Raw genomic sequence first — 18,279 nt, forward strand, 5'->3', positions numbered from 1 at the left:
ACCATCTCTTAAACAGCATCTAAAAGGCAGAGATGCATGAATTCAGGGAGCAGAATCTCATTTCAGAGAAGAAAGCTGGGATGGACAGGTGCTATTTTCCCTTCCTGACTTGCAAGCATCATTGTTTGTTTGGCCATGTGGGGACGGCTTCCTGGAGGGCTAGGGATGTGATCTGGAAGGATGGGTGGGATGTGAATGGGCAGGGGGAAAGGTATTTTAAGTCAGAGAAACGGCAGAATCAAAAGTGACAGTAGAAACCTCTAAACTTGGGTAGTACCACAGGGAAGGCCCGTGCAGATGCATTCGTGGTACAACAGGAAGTAGCTCAATTGTGCAGCATATAGACTAAAATTGGAATGATATAGAGATGATGAGCATGGCCCCTGGGCAAGGATGACACGCAAATTCATCAACTGTTCAATATTTTTTCAGCCATCAAAAAAAGAAAAATGAAATCTTGCCATTTGCAACAACATAGGTGGAACTAGAGGGTGTTACGTTAAGCAAAATAAGTCTATCTGACAAAGACAGTTATCATATGATCTTACTCATATGTGGAATTTTTTTTTAAGATTTTATTTATTTATTTGACAGACAGAGATCACAGAGAAGCAGGCAGAGAGAGAGAGAGGAGGAAGCAGGTTCCCTGCTGAGCAGAGAGCCCAATGCAGGGCTTGATCCCAGGACCCTGGGATCATGACCTGAGCTGAAGGCAGAGGCTTTAACCCACTGAGCCACCCAGGCACCCCTCATATGTGGAATTTAAGAAACAAAACAGAGGATCATAGGAGAAGAGATGGAAAACTAAAACAAGATGACATCAGAGAGGGGGACAAACCATAAAAGACTCTTTTTTTTTTTTTTTTAAAGATTTTATTTATTCATTTGACAGAGAGAAATCACAAGTAGGCAGAGAGGCAGGCAGAGAGAGAGGAGGAAGCAGGCTCCCTGCTGAGCAGAAAGCCCGATGTGGGGCTCGAACCCAGGACCTGGGATCATGACCTGAGCCGAAGGCAGCGGCTTAACCCACTGAGCCACCCAGGCGCCCCCATAAAAGACTCTTAATCATAGGAAATAAACTGAGGGTTGCTGGAGGGGAGAGGGATTGGGTAAATGGGGGATAGACACTGGGGAAGACTCATGATAAAATGAGCGCTGGATATTGTATAGACTGATGAATCACTGACCTCCACCTCTGAAACGAATCGTATACTCTATGTAAATTAATTTAACTTAAATTTTTTAAAAAAGGAAATTGCTCAGTTGTGAACCAGGAAAGTTTAGTTGGCCATCCTCTTTGGAAGGAAAGAGGGAGACCAGATGACCTTTGTGTTTCTTTCCAGCATTAGTATTTTCGTTGCCTACAGAGCTTACAGAGCTGGACGGGGGCAGACTTTTTCTTTGTTGAGGGAGGTGGTAGTAGTGATGATGGTGGCGTGAATCTTGAATCTGTCTATGAGTGAAAAGGCATCTAGGCATCATGTTCCCATTTTAGCAGCCCTGAGGCAGAGGCTTGCTCATTTCTGAGTCACGATGTGTGATGAGCCCTTGACATGAAAGAAGTTGCTTATTGAACGTTCCCATGGAAAAGACATTGCGGACATCTGATCCTGTTTTCTATAGGGCAGCACAGCCCTGCCTAAGAGAGAGTTGTGAATTTTGAAATCCTACCTGTTAACAGGGCTAATCGGCCTTAGCAACCAAACAGAAAGCCTTCCCCATGGAAGAACATCTGTTGTCAGACAACAGTCCCTGTGAGCTGTGCACACGAGGATGTTCCGTTTCTGGGAAATGGACTGGATTTTCTTCTATTTTGCAGTGTCTTGAAAGGCAAAAGAAAAGAAGGCTGAGGGGATTTGTGAACCATACTCTTGAAATCTTCCACAAAAAAAAAAAAAAAAAAATCTTCCATAAACCTTGTCTCTCAGGTTGGTGCTTTTTCAAACCTCAGGTGGTGACCCACTGGCAAGTGATGAAATCAGTGAGGAGACTGTAACTGACACTTTCTGCATGTGCACAGGATTGTGATATAAAATGTATTTCTTAACATGGGTTATGGCCAAATATGTTTGAAAAGTCATGGTTTGAGGGTCAAGGTCTCCTTTCTGGCCGATAATGACTGAAATCTTCTAAATTACGAGAAGCATTACGGTTAAGGGACCTTGAAAAGCTTTGTGGTAATTGAAACAAAGAGCTAGATGTTTCTCTTGTCCTTTCTCCCTCCCACCACTCCACTTAGGACAGTGCTAAACCCTCCTTGCTTTCTCTCAGTGGAGAAACAGTCCTGGGAGTGCTCACACTGGAAGGAAATGGGTGAAAATCAAGTCCATCACGAGCCTTGCTAGAGTACTAATAATGAGCATACACGATGTTTCTGTAGCACTTTTTCAGTGTTTTAATATGTGTTCCCATCCCGTCTTGGGAAATCCTGCAAGGTAAGTGGGAAAGGTATTATTCTGCTTTCCTGCCACTCCCTTAGATGGGCCCTCCACTCAGCTGTAATTGCTTATTGTTTTTGTGTTTAGCGTCTCTAAGCCTTGCACGTGGTAGAGCACCTTCCCCCTTGTTCTGTCTGGGAAACTTCCATTCATCTCATAAGACTCAGCTCAAGGGCCAACTCCTGTGACTCTTTCCTTGCCCTACCTGGTAGATCTGCTTATGGTATTCTTTGGGCCTCCCCTCTCTTTTGTTCATACTTCATCCCCTTAATGGTTACCCGCCTTCATCTTGAACTGAAGTGTGCGTGCTTTGAAGTCAGAGATGGTCCCTTGTTTCTCTCTCTTTGCATGTCTATCATGGAGCACACTGTCTGGAACATAGGTGTTGAGATTATAATAGAATAAGTGAATGAATGAGGAAATGGTGGTTTAGGGAAGTTAAGTGGCTTTTTGAAAGCTGGAATTGAAAGTAAAAACCGGGTTTCCTCACATCTAGCCTGGCCTTTGGCAGGATCTGGCTGTGACAGGCCTGTGAGGGGGACAATGACCAGGGAATGGGTGTGTCTCCCATTTTATAGTATGGGAAACTGAGACCTTAGAAGGCAGGATCTGGCTGTGACAGGCCTGTGAGGGGGACAATGACCAGGGAATGGGTGTGTCTCCCATTTTATAGTATGGGAAACTGAGACCTTAGAAGGTAGTGCTGTCTTGGGAAGAGGAAAACAAATGAACATTTTTTGAGCGCCTACCAGTAGGAAGTCTGTGAGTTACATGTTATGCAGATCTGTTTTGTGGAAAAGGAAGTTTGGGTGGACTTAAGTGTCTTTCCCACAGACCCATGCTATACATGGTTCTGAGCACTTGGCGTGTTCATTTAATCCCCATGACAGGTCTTTAAGGGAAGTTCTGTTATTATTGCCAGATGAGGAAACTGAGGCCCAGAGAGGTTCAGTGTCTTGCCTAAGATTAGTAGCCAAGCTGAGCTCTGAATCCAAGCAGATTGGCTCCAGGACCCCACACTTCAAGGTTAATGAGCAGCTTCACCTAAGTGGTAGGGATAGAACAACAGCAACCCTAGTAAGAGGTTTATAACTTGTATCTCCCTCGATTTCTAGTTATTTCTGTGAAGTCACCTGGACTCTCAACATTGCATTCGCCATTGATTTGTGCTGAAGATTTTTGCTGTATGGTGTTGACCGTTGTGAAGACATCTCTTGGGCAATGACAGCTGCCCACTCCTGAAACGTTATGCAAGATGTAGACTGCAGGAGCAGGTGCTTGGGAAGAGGGAGGGAACCAGATTTCAGTCCTGGCTTTGCCACTTCCAGGTTCTGTGACCCTGAGAGATTTACCTGACATTCTGTGACTTAGTTTCTTACACGTGGGGTTAATAGCACTTCCTCTGTCATGGCAAGCTTTTGAGGATGCAATGAGAGAATATGCATTACGAGAACCTAGTGTAGTGTTTGGCACATAGTATGTGCTAAGTAAACATGGCTACTCTTCTGAGGCCTTAGTTTGACTCTGAAGAGCCTGGCCCTGCATTTGGGCAGAGTGCCCTTTTATTCCTAGTGACGTCACAGGTCCTGTGGAGAGGGAGGCCAGGAGCCTAACGTCGGTACCCTCACAGGGGCCGGTTTTGTAATGTGGACAGATGGTTGGGAGGAAGTTGCCTGGGTGGGCCGCCTGACCTCTAGCGACAGCAACCGTTCAGTTCCAGAGAACCAGGCTGACCAGAACACATGGGCGCCACAGAACTAAAAAGCTCCACATTTGCCTGACTAGACTCCGTACACACCAACCCCAGCCCTGAAATGCTGTTACTGATTCCTGTCTCTGACAGATGATCTTTGCATTCATAATTCATTTCACTTTTGCAACACTTATGAATAAAACATAAGCAAGACCCTCACCACTAAGTGTTGGCTTATTAAGAATCCCGTAATACAGCACCATCTTGTGTGTCGTCTAGAAGACATTCCTCCTAAGAAACGGTCCCGTCTTGCTAATGAATCCCATCAGGATGCCTTGTTAGTCGAGCGCTGTTGCCACCTTTCCCAGGGTTGGGAAGTTGGCTCTTTGTTTGAAAACAGCTGAGACCAGAACCTAGGCCTTTTCATATTATTTATGGGTTTCCTCAATGAAGTGTCCTTTTTCCAGTAAAACAAAACAAAACAAAACAAAACAGACACACGCACATACACATACACAAACACACACACAGAGAAACCAGGAGTTGAGAAATGCTAAGAGAGTCCCAGGAAATCCTATGTTTGTTTTCAGCATTGGTAGTCTCGGAGTAGCGTCTGCAGGGCAGGAGCCTACCTTCAGTGTTTGCGGCCTTACATGCCTGAGTTATCACATATCTGCTTAAGAAAAAAAGTGAGAGCTTTGCTTTAAGAAATGCTGAAACGATCAGGTCGTTAGTTGGCATGCAGGAGCTATCTTGTTGCTGGGTAGTCCGATCAGGCCGAGAATGTCTAATTCTTTTCAGAGCCAAACCATCCAGGCACCAGGACTTACTCCACTGAGTCCAGGGCTGTTCAAACTTCTGTTTCAAAACAGCTTATCCAAGGAGCACTTTTGCTGCAGAGCCCTTCTGTGTGTGCTTCTTGGCATCGCCACGGGCGCCTTCCAGGAAGGACACACTGGCTTGCAGGGTGAGCTGTGAGTGCTCACGTGGCCTGCCTGGGTTGTGGCCTCCCATGCTACTGTTTGACACACGCCCTCTGTCCTCAGGGGGACATGGTGATGGAGAAGACCTCACGGTCTGATGTTACAAGGAGGTCAGGTTCAAGTTCAACCCCACCCTTGTGTGTCCCTCCATCCTACCTTTTCAAGTTGCTGTCGCTTCTTCACAGCTCGCCCACCCAGAGGTGTTTGGAAATCTGGGTCTCCCCGCTGTCTCTGCCTAGGTGGCTGTTCGGGTCTCTCCGGCTCTCAGTTCTTTTTTCCCCCTCCTGCTTCACTCCTTCACATGCCTCCCTCTGCAGTCAAATCTAAAGTCCCTTTTCGAACTCATCATTCTCATTTCTAGTTTGATCCCCGCCCTGCCTACTTTCTTCCCTTTCTTCCACACGGCCCTTCCGTTCTGTTACACTAAACACGACCCAGCTTCTTCTATCCCCCTCGCACCCTTCCTCCTTCAGAACAGTTTTTCTGGCTGTTTTTCTTTTTAAAGAAACCTGAAACCTTTTTCAGCTGGAATGAACAATTATTGACAAATAATACCCAAGTGTGAGGTACAGACTCACTTCTGTACTTCTCAATTTCTTCTCTCTTCTCAAATTCTACCTTTGTGTTTTCCTCCAACTTTTCGAAGAATAATTAACAAACATAGCTGGGTATATTTAAAGTATCTGATGGAACAATGTGATTTACATATATGTTGTGGAATAATTACTAAGATCGAGATAATTACCAAGATAATTACCAGATACAGGACCCTCCCTCCCCCCCTCTACCCTACCTGCCTCCCTTCTTTCCTTCTTTCTTTCCGCCTCCCCACTTGCTTGCTTTCTTGCTTCCTTCCTTCCTTTTTTGCAGTCAGAATGCTTAAGATCTATTCTCAGCAGATTTCAAGTACGCAATCCTGTATTATTAACTGTGGTCATTGTGCTGTACCTTAGGTCCTCAGAACTTACAGTTCTTATAACTAAATATTTGTACCTTTTGACCTACATCTCTCCATTCCCCTTCCCCTGGCCACCACCATTCTATGCTCTGTTTCTATGAAATTGGCTTTTTTCTTCTCTTTTACCCCTCTTTTTTTTCCCCTTATGATTCTACATATAAACGATACCGTAACAGTGTTTGTCTTTACCTGTCTCACTTATTTCACTTAGCAGAGATGTTCCATTACCCAACTATGTCCAGTCCTCCTGCCAGCACCCAGCAAGCCTCCTGGAAGGGTCAGATTTCCAGAACTCAGTAAAGCCTTCTCTTAGGGCCTCAGTTCCTCAAGGAATGTGGCTATCGTCTGTTACCCAGGTGTCACACCACTGGGCTTCTACCTGGCATAGCACGCTATGTGCTGACCCAAGTCCGTGCTAACATCATTTGTATTTTTAGACTTTCAGCTGGGGACTGCTGCACTATGTGTAGTTAAAGCAAACAGGTTGGATGGGAATCGGGAGTAAAGTTGTTTTCTGGAATTATGCCTGGTCAGACGTAGGAATCAACATAGAAGCTGGGATAGAGGGCAGGTGAACAAGAAGTATGGGTTGGGGGACACCATTGGTGAGCAGCCTTCATCACGCTCTGACGGTGTCCCCCTACTCCAGCCACCCACTCTCCCTCACACCAGATTGTTGGTATAACTGCAGCGTGTGAGAAGGAAGGATCCAGTTACCTCGAAGAATCAGTATCTGTTGAGGGGTTTGTCCAAGTTCACCTTGTAAGTCATTGCTGGTGTTGAGGTCAGGGCTCTGGATTTCCAAGTTCCTGCTTCTTCTAATGGGTCTCTCTTCTTGCCCTGGTAAAATATGCTTGTCCTTGGATGGTCAAGTGACCATGATATATACCAAGGGTTGTTTGTTTTTGTCAGGTCAGAGAGTTCAGGGCCCAACGCTGAGCCTGTTTTATCCTTTTGGTTTTCTGGACATGGAGAGATTTCTGGTTTTTAGATTTTTCTCATCATAAACATGTATTGGGTACCTCTGCCCTAAAGGTGCTACAAATCTGGGCTTGCTGTGATGTTTTATGGTTGTCAGGAGGTGACCAATGTTCATGAATCAATCGTTGGGTCATGTGGGAGGTAGATTACACAAAAGCAGGTCTGCTCTGTTGGTTTTTTGTATGTAAGATTTAAAGGGAGCCCTGCTTATAGGCTGGTCTGAGAAAATAAGGTTACAAAACAAAAAAGGAGGATAACTGAAGGAACAAATAAATATATAGAAGGGCCAAGTGAGGGTGCCCAGGCAGAAACGCTGTGGGTTTGAATGGTCTTTGGAAGCTTCCTTGAGAGGCAGGATATAACCCTGATCTCAGTATAACAGGTAGAGAAGAGAGGGCAAAGCCTTGCAGACAGGTGGAATGGCAGGATGGAAGACAGGCATGCAGATAGCCAGGGAAACCATACTTGGGCCAAGAGTGGGAAGGGGAACAGGATAGACTGATTTCTGGAATAATGGATTTGCAGAGTAATGACAGTCTGGTTTGAGAAGCATACTGGAGTCAGAGAATGGAAACCTTGAATCCCAAGATAGCGTGGGCTTCATGGTCAAATGTCTACAGAGGCTGGGCAGATGACACCGGTGCCTGGGTTGGCCTTGGACTTATAAGGCAACAGGGTAGGATGGCACCTGTCGCTGCCTACACAGATTCAACTTTTGTTCAAAGACTCTCTAGGTCTGGGGCCACAGCTCAACTGCCTCGTCTGGCAATGGAGAGCCCTTGTGGGGGTCTGGAGAGCATTGATGGGTTGAGAGGAAGGTGGGAGTTGCTAAATGCAGAATTTTAGAAAGATAGGGGATGGTTGAAGGAGAGATCATTTAGGAGATTGCTGGAATTGGCCCAATACTCTGTGGGCACTAGGGAGCCCAGATGCCACAGGGAAGGCAGAGCTGGTCCCTTCCAGAGCAGGAAGATAGAGCTGTCAGCAGAGGCCAAGTCTACATGGGCCAGGAAGAGCAGCCAGGGAAGCCCAGCAGCAGGGGAGTCGAAGGGGAGCAGGCCAGTGGAGCACAAGCTGCAGAAATCTAGCAAGAGGCAGAGATCGAATAAGCAGAAACCCAAGGGCAGAGAAGCTTGGAAGCAGGAAGCAGAGATCCATCCTGGAAACTAAGATTCAGGGGCGGGAATTCATCCTGGAAACTAAGATTTCTTAAAGCCTTTGAGCTTTGCCCCTTCTCAACCCATAGCTGACCTTACCTTCCTTGCTTGGTTCTAACCAAGAAGATAGAAGTCTAATGTGAATGTTCTATTACCGTTCCCTCCACCATCTTAGCTAATCCGCAAAGGCCTCATATTTACCTTCTAGCTTTCTATGAGAGCCCATTACTTCCAGCCTTCCCAGGAGCCTTTTCTCATTATTCTTGCTCTGCTGTGTATTTGGCCTTAAAATATATAGCCTCTGACCCTATATCCCCTTTCTAATGGCTGTTCTGTCTCTCTTTCATTTCTTATCCTATTTTCTTAGTACCCCAAGCCGTAGTAAGCTAGCTCTGCCCTATTAAGATTGTGCTGATGAAGCCTCCATTGTCCTCCTAACTGCCCGCTCCGGTGATCTGACTTGAGCTCCTTGTTGCCCAGCTGCCTGCTTCATGTCACCTTTGATGCTTTCTTTCCCCTTCAGTTCCTTCTCTGTCTCTTGTCCAGTCCCTGCCATCTATGGGCATCCAGAAATGACCTTTGTTCCTGTCCTCTGTGGCTGCCCATGTTTTCTTAAGATGACTTTCCTCTTGAGGCTTGGACCAATGCCTCTCTGTGAATGCTACTCAAAGACCTATCTCCATCCTTGACCTCTCTTCCGAGATCCAGAGATCTATTTCCAACTGTGGCTGGTGCACACACAGCCAGATACCCTACAGGTCTGGCAAACTTCTTACATACTGCCAGCTGAGGCCCATCCTAAAGAACACAAAGAACTGTCTCATCTTTTCTGGGCCCTTCTTGCATTCTAGATAAAGTCCAAATTATTGAGCGAGCTGGAATTAGGAGGCCATTTTCACAGTTCTGGTCCCAACCGTCTTCTCTAAACATCCCACCTTCCACACAGCCCAGGCTCCTACAGTGCTGAGCTTCTCCTCATTTCTGCTGTTGTGTAGGTCTGCAGGTCTGCCTGATGCTCCTCTTGGGTAATCCTTTTTTTTTTTTAAGTATTTTTTTTTAATTATTATTCTGTGTAAAAAATTTTTAAAGTAATCTCTACGGTCAACATGGGGCTCGAACCCATGACCCTGGGATCAAGCATAGCATGCTTTACCAACTGAGCCAGCCAGGTGCCCATCTGAGTATTCTCAGTATGACAACTCTCTAATTATCTTTTAAGATCCTTCTCTGTGATAGTTTCTGACTCTCCCAAAGTTAATTATCCAAAGCTTCTCTAGCATACTATTTATATGTATAAAAGTATTTATTTAGCTCATATTATTGTAATTTATTTGCTAAGTGCCTTTATCTCTTACTAGACTGAGCTTGTCAAGGACAGCACTGTGTCTGTCTTCATTTCTGCAGTGCCTGGCACACAGTAGCTACTCAACAAACATTCACTGTTTATATAATGATCTAACAAACATATTAACCAGATGGGTCCTGGGACAGGCACTGAGCAGCTGCCCCAATCTCCGTCCTTGGCATGGTCATAATCACAGGGAAGGTCCTATGGCTGTTTGGGATCCTTCTTACCTTGTGATGTCATAACATGATTTGCTTTCTGGAATGCCACCCCTGACGTCCTGATCTTACCAATGGTCTTTTTGAGCTGGGGGGAGTTTGAAGTGGATAAGCCTTAAGTGAGTGACTCTAAGGCATAAAAGGAGATTTCTTTTGTGGGAATGGGATCAGAGGCAGAGAAATCACCAGAGAATACAAGGCTATTATGTCTTTAATTCTCTCCTTTGTGGATGAACTGGTTACTTGGGAGGCTGTTATACAGAGCTATGGACTGGACTAGCTACACAATTCATGGGCCCCATATAAGAAAGGCAGGGGAAAAAAGTGCGGCCAAAGGCACTAAGATCTAAAACTCCTTCCTTTCTTCCAGACATCTCCACTCACACTCATCCCCTGTTGTCCCGCCAAACATTGCTTACCAACTCTAAGTTCAAAGGTAAGCATACTGCGGATTTCAAGATGGAGACGGCAGATCTCAAAGCGGAGCTCAGGGTGCTGGTGAGCATGGGCCGTGTGTGACCGTGTGGGCCACACGCCCACTAGATTGGCCTGGCCACTGAGTATAACCTTCTGGCCTTAACTAGCCCGCAACCACATGCAGAGACTCTGCTCTCATTGAATTTATCCTCTCCCAGGATTGCAAGGGCCGACTGTGAGTGTTGTCTCAGGATCCATCTCCTCCATCGCGAGAAATATTGTCTTACAAGCTTCCTTGTCTTCTTCAGGGAAGGCTCCTTATCTCCAGTCCTGAGCACAGATGGGGGTACATGGGCCTGTGTGGCTGAGCCCTATATCTGCTCTCAGTCTTCCTAGCTGGGCCCAAGGCAAAGCTTGTCAGTGCTCTATCCAGAACAGTCCCCCTCATGACTGGGCTCACCAAAAGAGCACCACAACTGGGCCTCATGTGAAAGGTCAGAACTTTTTGCGTGATTTAAACAGTTCCTCCTTGGAACAGCGTTATCCTTCCCAGGATGCATTCCAAGCTCCTGGGACTCCCTGGAGTTAGGCCTGATGTTCTCTTGAAGGCTCTGGGCTCTGGAGGGGTTAACACCGAGTTTGCTTAGATTGGGAAGACTGTAGCAAAGTTCCTGGGATCGAAACGGCCACTTGGATGTCTGCCTTTACTCCAGGGACACACAGCAGACTTGTGAAACCCTCTGAGTAGTGTTCCGTGCTGTCTGCAGTGGCTGAGGCTCGTCCTCGGGGTCCTGCATTGGCCCCGCAGATGCAAGTGGTTGTGGGCTCTGCAGCTTAGAAGCTGAAACTCTGTCCTTTCAGTAGCATGGAATGGACCCTCAGAAGGACAAAGAAGTGGTTCTTCAAGAGGTTTGTGCTCATTCATGGGTTACTACTAGACTCTCCTCCATTTGCTCCGACTTGGAAGGGAAATATTGTTCCTTTGCTCTAAGGCAGCTTGCACTTTAGAGAGTGTCATGAGCCTAGAGAGTCTTTAGGCTTCCTGATTCTTCTTTCCTGGCCTCTGTATAATAAGGGATCACGCTGAGCCTTCTGACTGGGAGAGTCTCCCTAGATGTGGTCCGAGAGGGACAATGCCTAGATTCTGAAACTCTGTCATTTAGGGTGAGGGGCAGTGCTACACTGGGGATCCTGCAGGGGCAGTCTGGAAGTTCTTAAGTTGGGGGCTTTCTGGAATTCCTTTAAGTTTAGGAAGGGGAGGTAACATAGGAGAGTTCACTGGGTCATTGGGCTCAGTTGGGCTCCTCAGCCTGAAGACTGTCAGTGATTGTGGGGTAGAGGGTCTGTGACCTTCAGGATCCACGCAGAAAGATGGGGCTCTCTGCTCTGAGGAGTTCTCTGGAACTTGGCTCTGCAGCCCCTGTGAAGCACCGTGGGCTAGCCTCTGGGGACCTCAAGGGGCTTCAGGGTCTCAGGAGAAAGTCTTTAGGCTTTAGCCATTTTGGATCATTCAGAGGCTGGTGTGACCAGGCACCAGATATTCAGAGAAAACAGCTGAGCCAGGGGCAGCCTTGGACAATAGAAAAGAGGGTATATTAGGGTCTGAGGGTTCTGTAAAGAACGTCATTCACTTACAGACCCTTGAAAATATATTGGAGTATATTAATGCATGTTCTGTCGTTTTCAGTCAGGGGACAGGAGGCTGAGACAACCCATTATCCACTGAACAGGAAAGGCTGGATGCAAAGCTCATAGCACTTGAGTCTCCATTGGAGATGAAGGTCTCTAGCAGCCCCGGCGTCCTCTTGAGTTTTCTAGAGAGCTCTCTAGGCACTCACTTGGCATGGGAAATAGATGGACACCTGGAGGCCTGAGGGGACATTTGGCCCCCTGGGTGGAGCTTCTCCCACAGCTCCAGACCAGGAACAGCTCACAAGGTGATGACAGAAAGGGGTACAGGTGGGAGCTGCCACATTTGGATGGAACACATTTGTTCCCTTCAGGCTGCCACTGTCCACGCTCTGTGACAGGTGTAAGGTGGAGGTGGCTGCGAGGGTGGGGCCAGGGCTGTGGGATGATGCTGTGGAGCAGGGAGCTGGCTGGATGTGGGCAGGCTCACAGAGGCCTGTGCCTGCTGTGTAAGGTGATGCTGAGGGAGCGCCACACACAGATGAGGGGAAAGTGGCGGGTCCTAGAGGCCAGCAGAGTAGCACGAGTCCTGGAATAGTGCCAAGAGCTAGCAAGGAAGGGCTGGGGACAACAGATACCATGTCCACCAACCACCAGGTGCAGGAAGCTACCTCAAAATCAGCAGCTGGACTTCGGGGAAGCTTGACTTTAGGTAAGGGGAACCTGGTCATTGACCTGAGCCAAGCTGGGCATGAGGGTGGGTGGAGGCCTCTCCCTGAGACACTGGCAGGAGTCAGGGAGAGGCCCAGTCTCAGCAGACCTGGTACCAGTCAGGTTCCCATGGAGACCTAATTAGCGGGACTAGAGTACAAAGCAGAGACCAGGAATGTGGCTGAACCGAGGCTGCAGGCTCCTCGGAGCCTTCCTGATCGGAAGTGGGCTCCACCTGGCATCCAGTGCTCAGCTGGGAGTGCTGCAGGAAGAGTACCCAGACAGTTGATTCCAGAAGTGAGGCTTCAGGTGGTGGGATGGGTCATCATATCAGGATCACACACGGACAAGCTCTCCCTCCCCTACGGCACACACACTACCACTTTCCACTTCAGCGGTCTGCTGGTAGAACCCTGACCTGCACGTTTTGAAGAAACTACCCAGTCCCATGCAGAAACACTTCACAGGAAAAAGAGTTACTGTGATGGCAGTGAGAAAACAGGAAACATAGACCCAAAAGGCATTAAAAGGACAGCTGCCTCAGGAGGGGGGACACATGCCATGCATGAGGGAAGCAGCAAAAGGATGACCCAGCTTCAGAGCTTTGAGTTTGGATAACCGAAAGAACAACAAAAAAATGCTTTGTAAATGGAATTTCAATGAAATAGACCCAAAGTAGAATCTCTGATATTCTTAGAGAACATACAGTATCATATTTTTAAAACGTGTGGAAAATACCCCCTAACACCAGTCTCTAGGAGAATAAAAGTCCCTCAGAAGTTCCAGGTAGCACACAGAAGCTGCATCATCTGCTCTGAGGGGACCCATCTGTTCAGTACATTTCTTCTCTCTTGCTTGTGTATCATCAAGAGACCTAACAAATTTTTGTCATTGTCTTGTTCTTTTAGTTATCAGGAGTGAACTATTTTGTTAGGTTGAAATTAGCCAGTTTGCATTTGTATCAGGTCTCATTTGCTCTGACACAAACAGTCCCTTCGTGGGTAATGAAAACAATTTAATGGTGTGGTTTGAAGGAGAAAACAGTATCACTCAAGCTATTAACACCAGGGGACTTCTCGCTGACCTCTTGCAATGACCTGCAAACTGTGCTTCCAATATTATTGCCCTCCTGAGGAAGGATGGAATAAAATCTTGCCCCATAATGTTTCAGAGAGCTCTTCATATAAGAAAGTCGTGAAAGAAAGAAGGAAGAAAGGAAGGAAGGAAGGAAGGAAGGAAGATGGGTAGTTAGGAGGAAGGGAGGGGCCAGGACAGAGAAGTAGCTATAAGGAGAGGGGAGGCAGGACTTCCAACATTAACCTGATGACAAGGTTGACTAGTTCGAGCAGCATGTCTTCAATATCAGGGCTGGAATTGGGTACAGGAAGCTGTTGGAGTAGTATCTTGAAAATAAAAATTGTGTGGGCTTCATATTGTGTTTTGAGATTCTCTAATAGATCCGGAACTTTCAAAGAATTGTAAATTAGGTGTAGCTTTTCCAACCTTAATTCTCTGTGATAGGTGGCCCTCTTTGGGGCAGGGACTGCTACATCTCATTTGTCCTTATTTACATAGCGCACTGTACATAGTAGGACTCAAGCAATAAGCAAAGGCATCTTCAAGAAGACAGTCTTTTATTGCTATGAAACATCTCTGGATGGCACTCCCAAGGAAGAGAGTATAATTATTATTACTTAAAAAATAATATCTACCAGCAATGTAATCAGTAGTTATGTAGTTGAAACATCTTTAAAATGCCTTTTTTTTTTTAACAGGAAAATTTATTTTGGAATCCTTTTTGATGATCTTTGATGATAAGTGAACCTACTATCTTGAATTTGTTTATTCTATTTCTAGACCCAGATTGGTGTGATGTTGAGATAAAACTTGATTGCCAGCAGCTGAGGGCTTTGGAACCCACCCACCTTTTTTAGAAGTGAGCTCCCTTACTTGAAGCCTTGGCAAAAGCAGTAACCTTTCAGATCATGACTGCGTGGGACTAGTAGAACACATTGTCCTGCCCTCTTGTTTGTATATAACGGTAGCATTGCCATAACAAGCAAACCTTTACAAACTTTCCAGTGGATGAAGTATCCCTTTCCTCAGTTTAGTGGAATGACCGCCCCTGCTTTTTTCTAAAAGTTGCATTTTCCCTCCAAGTAAAAGCATGTTTGTTTTAGCAAAGGCCACGTTTTCTTTTCGTCTTTTTAAAAATCTTGACGATTTATTCTGAAGAGGTTTTCCTAAGGTCTTACGGTTTGGGGTGCATAAAAGCATTATCTGAACGTAATTAGAGGGATTAATTGGCCTTGGACCAACACAATTGCAGGATAAGAAGCTACAGTTTTTCACTGCATTTTACTGCATTCGTTTCATTTTATGGTTCTAAGGGTGCCTGGTCCTGCTCCTGACTGTGCCTGCTATCTTCCATCTGCGAGGGACCATGCTCCTCAAGGCCTTTTCCTCTACCTTCTCTCTGGGTAACAACTGGAGTGGAACGATGGTTTAAAGTCGGCCTTGGATTCTAATTCTGCTGTCTGAGGGAGAAGCTTCATTTCTCTCCATCCATTTCCTCCTCTGTAAAACACAAATTTACACAAATCCCTCTGAGTGTATTCTAAGGAGCAAATGAAATTTAATGCTAACAAGAAGGTTCAACAATAGTATGATAATATACATAATGGCTTCTTGAATTGACTTAGTAATTTCAAAATGTTTTCAGACTTCACCCTGTGAGTTTGCTTTAGCTGTCCAATAACCCCAAGCAGCAGACAGGACAGAAATTCCTAGCCTCATCTTATGGCTCAGGAGTAAATAAAGCCTAGAGAGTGACAAAACCTGTGAATCTGGACATCGAGGTTAGAGCTCCAAAGGTAAATAGTTTTATAAATATGCAAGTGCTTTGGTTCCAGATTTTAAATATATTTGAAGCCTTAATTATTTTTGTTATTACGAATGTAGTCCTTGCTGGTTGCCAACATTTACATATTACAGAAACTTATGATTTAGAAAGTGGAAGTCACCCTCAGTCCTCTCTTCAGAAAGATCAGAACCACTATTAACTGTTTGATGTGTTGTCTTGTAGACCCTTGCAAATAACGTGTGTGTGTGTGTGTGTGTGTGTGTGTGTGCTCCTCACACATGCATAATAATGATTTTTGCGTAGAAATGTGTTCTTGGGATGCCTGGGTGTCTCAGTCCACACTCTCACAAACAGTGTGGTGTCTCCTTCTGCTTTCTGTCAACACCAGGTTTTTATAACTCACATACCTTTATGTGAAGCATTTCTGCTTTCACACAAAACGTTGGAGAGGGTGGAGCTCTGCATGTGTCAACCCTTGTAAGCAAACCATGCACAGAAAGCATAGAGGAGTAAATGAAAGCTGACAGGGAGATGAGCATCTGTTAGGCTAGAAATTGAGCTATAAGCCTTCCATTCCTATTTATTCATTCAAACAGTATCACTGAGGGCTGTTATGAGCCAGGTGCCCTATTTAGGTTCCGGGAATTGAATGATGAACAAGATGAAGCTCTTGCCTCCATGAGCTTATATTCTCATGTGGGTGAGCCAGAAACAGATAAATTAGAATATGATGTCAAGTGGTGTTAAGATCTCAGATGAAAAATAAGGCAGGGGAAGTGATAAATAGTGGTGGGGCAGAGATGGGGGAAGGAAGTCTACTTTAGGTCAGGTGGTCATAGAGGTTTCTCTGCTGACAGGCCAACTGCAGAGAAACCCAGATGTGATGAGGGCTGAGCCCTGTCATGATGGGGGACAGTTCCATGGAGGTGGGCCCGGCAATAGCCAGAGCAAAAGCCTTGAAAGAGGAGCGATTTGGCAGGTTCCCTGACCTCAGAGTCTCACTGACTTTTGATCTGGCACAAGAGATCCATCGGGCTACTTAATTTCTTTGTAAAAGGCCATGTTCAAGTGAATGAACTGGTGAAAGACTAACATTTCTTCAGGAGGGTGATGCTGTTAGTTATAATTATTGACAAGATTGTAACCCCTGAAAGCCTTTGAGGCCTCTGCCCATGGCCAGCAGATGGGGAGCTGCCCACAGCCTCTCCCCCTCACAAGAAGACTGTTTATATGAAACTGATAAAAATGTAAATCAGGCCCACTGCCCCTCCAGTGTGGAGGAGGTCAGGCCTACACACTCATGATTAGGTCCTTCCGACTTCCTTGCCTCCTAAGAACCCAGTTCACTTTTACATGTGTTTTAACACAACTGAAGGGAAAAATCATAATTTAAAATGAGGTTTGGAGGTGCCTGGGTGGCTCAGTGGGTTGGGCCTCTGCCTTCAGCTCAGGTCATGATCTCAGGGTCCTGGGATCGAGCCCTGCAATCGGGCTCTCTATTTAGCAGGGAGCCTGCTTCTCCTTCTCTCTCTTCCTCCCTTTCTGCCTACTTGATCTCTCTCTCTCTAAGAAGTAAATAAATAAAACCTTTAAAAAAAAGAAAAAATGAGGTTTGTTGGAAGGTAGTCACCGGAGAAGCTGCCACACACCAGGCCTGGAAGTTACTCCTGTGTCTAAGGATGGATCACTGCCCATCTTCCCTCCTAACTCAGACACCCCCAGCACTGGCTGAGAGGTACAGCCAGAGGCTTGAGGAATAGCTGTGTGTGTGTGGGGGGGGGGATGTCGGGGGAGGACATGATGGAAGAAAGGAGGCAGTTTTAAGTGTGAGGATGGAGACAGGAGTTAGAATTTTCTGCAAGCTGGAGCCGCTTCCATAGGCCCTGAACTTTGGGCTCAGCCCTGTCTCCCACCAGGCTTGACTTGATTTCTGCAGTGTAAAAACCAAGATGGGAGTTTCCTTTCTCCTCAGCACTTGATCCCCTTTTTTTGACCTCATCTTTTTTGGAAAGGATGAAATTGCTTTGCTGTTCAGCTTAAGGAGGCTGAAGCATTGCTTCTTGGGTGTTTTACACTAATTTCTTCATGTCTTAACACGTAGCGAATCTTTTTTTCTTTGCTCTCCTCCAAGAGTCTTATGCAAGAGGGCTCAAACAAGAAAAACCTCCTTGTGAACAAAACAGCACCCCTGGAAGACTTTGAAATCCATGCCAAATGTGATATTGAACTTGAAATTCAAACATAGGACTGTTATTATTATCTTCTGCTTCTAAAAGAAACTCCCCAATCTACCCTCACTTACCTACATAAAGGAAAAAATGTGCTGACTCATAAGTACTTTCACAGCTCATTTTCTTTTTAAATGACAATTTTTAAGAGGGCTATGAATAAACAGACTGATGAAGTTTATAACCTGCATGAATATTTCATCAAAATGAAAACTAATCTACTTAAGTGTATTTCTTCAATATATCTCTTTAAAGCTCTAACTCACAAAGCTAAAGGAAATGTAAAGAAGATGACTTCTACTAATTCGTTTACATCATTAAGAGCACTCCTGTAGCCCATCCATTATAGTTTTGGTTTTTTTTTTTTTTCTTTCTTTAAACTTTCTGGGAACTTTCTGGCTTTGGACCATGGACTGAACTTCTGTTGTCTAAGACTCTAAAACTACAGGGACACCTGGGTGGCTCAGTCGGTTAAACTGCTGCCTTCGGCTCAGGTCATGATCCCAGGGTCCTGGGATCGAGTCCCACATGGGGCTCCTTGCTCAGCAGGGAGCCTGCTTCTCTCTCTGCCTCTGCCTGCCACTCTACCTCCTTGTGCACTCTTTCTCTCTCTCACAAATAAATAAATAAAATCTTTAAAATTACAGCAAAAGATTGA

At 45.7% G+C, this 18,279-nt stretch overlaps 1 protein-coding gene and 1 non-coding gene across 10 annotated transcripts in view; both read left to right on the forward strand.

Moving 5' to 3' along the window:
- The window catches only part of LPAR3 (lysophosphatidic acid receptor 3), a 104,648-nt gene that overhangs the window by 58,892 nt on the left and 27,477 nt on the right, over positions 1-18,279 (forward strand). The gene's annotated exons all lie outside the window — the stretch shown is intronic.
- Positions 322-428, forward strand: LOC125099465 (U6 spliceosomal RNA). Its single transcript, XR_007127191.1, has one exon. It is a non-coding gene; the product is annotated as a U6 spliceosomal RNA (small nuclear RNA).

Source organism: Lutra lutra, chromosome 4 (genome assembly GCF_902655055.1).
Source record: "Lutra lutra chromosome 4, mLutLut1.2, whole genome shotgun sequence".
NCBI classification, from domain to species: Eukaryota; Metazoa; Chordata; class Mammalia; order Carnivora; family Mustelidae; genus Lutra; species Lutra lutra.